This window comes from Sturnira hondurensis, unplaced genomic scaffold (assembly GCF_014824575.4).
Source record: "Sturnira hondurensis isolate 20B ecotype Veracruz unplaced genomic scaffold, ASM1482457v3 Scaffold0001095, whole genome shotgun sequence".
Classification (NCBI taxonomy): domain Eukaryota; kingdom Metazoa; phylum Chordata; class Mammalia; order Chiroptera; family Phyllostomidae; genus Sturnira; species Sturnira hondurensis.
This window is the reverse complement of record NW_028073726.1, coordinates 283-1831: the sequence shown is the minus strand read 5'-3', so window position 1 is coordinate 1831 and position 1549 is coordinate 283. Positions and strand designations below refer to the sequence as shown.

At 38.8% G+C, this 1549-nt stretch overlaps 1 pseudogene; it reads right to left on the bottom strand.

The window, feature by feature from the left end:
* Positions 1–526: 526 nt before the first annotated feature.
* On the bottom strand, positions 527–1271 carry LOC118997137 (olfactory receptor 4C11-like; annotated as a pseudogene).
* Positions 1272–1549: the final 278 nt, after the last annotated feature.

Here is a 1549-nt window from a genome sequence, read left to right as displayed (position 1 = left end):
TAGCTTTTATCTCAGTTGCAGAGTTCATCAGTGTAGACACCCCCACTGAAAGAGGCTCAGGCATAGATTTCCAGAGGAGTAATTTATCTGAACATCTTCTCTAATCATCAGCTTGTCAAGATGACAACCTTGACTCTGTAAGTGTCCAGGCCCTACGGATTAGCTCTGATAACTGCACTCATAAGGATGAGAATGAAATGTAGGAAAAAAATGGTGCATATACACACATGCATGCACATGCAGTTGTTCTGTCATTTGTCAGTATTTTTCTTTACTAGGAAAAATTTTTATAGAAAGTTAAGTACCTAATGAGTATGACCAAATGTTGGTCGAATTAAAGCAAGCGTCATCCCAGGGTGTTCAAAATGATTATGGACTTTAAGTAATAACCATATTCTAATACGATCCTCTCAGGTTTCTTGTTTGTTTTCCCAAAAGAATATTTTACCTTTCCTGCCTGTGAATCAAATCTAAGATATTAAGGAAATATACAATGAAGTCCCCATGTAGTATTTATTAACTGAAGTCATACTCTATTACACCATAACCTTTTCATGGCATTTTTAACCTCTGCATTCCTCAATGTATAGATCACAGGGTTGAGCAAGGATGTCCCAATGGTATTAAATACAGCCACCATCTTCTCTACTGGAAGCGTTGTTGGGTGTGTAAAAATGAATTCAGATGCACCAAAAATATGAAAAACATAATAGAGTGGAACGTGCATGTGGAAAGGGCTTTTCACCTCCCTTCCATGTTGTGGTTTCTCAGAGAGTAAAAGGCGACAACATAGGAGATAACCAGGATTATAAAACTCACCATGCAAATGGCCCCACTATTAGAAACAACTAGCAAATTTATCACATACGTGTCCACGCAGGCAAGTTTCAACAAGGGCTACAAGTCACAAGTGTAGTGGTCCATCACATCAGGGCCACAAAAGGGCAATTGCAAAGCTACAAAAATCTGTGCTGAAGAGTGGATACAAGATCCCATCAGGCCAGAATCACCAACACACCACACACTCTCTGGCTCATGATGACTGGGTATTGCAAGGGCTTACAAATGGTGATGTAGCAATGAAAGGCCATGAGGATGAGCACAAAGATCTCCATGCATCCAAAGAAGTGGACTGTGAGAACTTGAGTCATGTACTCATTGTAGGAAGTGGTTTTCTTCTGAGAAAGGGCATTCACAATCAGTCTTGGGGCTGTCGTTGTACAGAGGCAGATATCAGAGACAGCAGTGTAAGGCACGTCAAGAGTGCTCATTAAATGCTTATTAAATTCATTTAATTAAGCTGAATTTTACAACTCATATGAGAGCAACTGAGCAGAGATAAATGTATTAAATTATTCCCAGCCAAGAAAGTATAATGAAAGGAAAGTTTTGTTTGAGAATACACACTTACACATGTGCACACACATACACACAAACTGAACTGACATTTATTACAACCTAGGTATTGGGGGGAAATGGATATACAAATCGAAGTGCATGAGAACTACATAGGCATTTTCATACTTTCCAAAATTGTTTAGAATTGTTA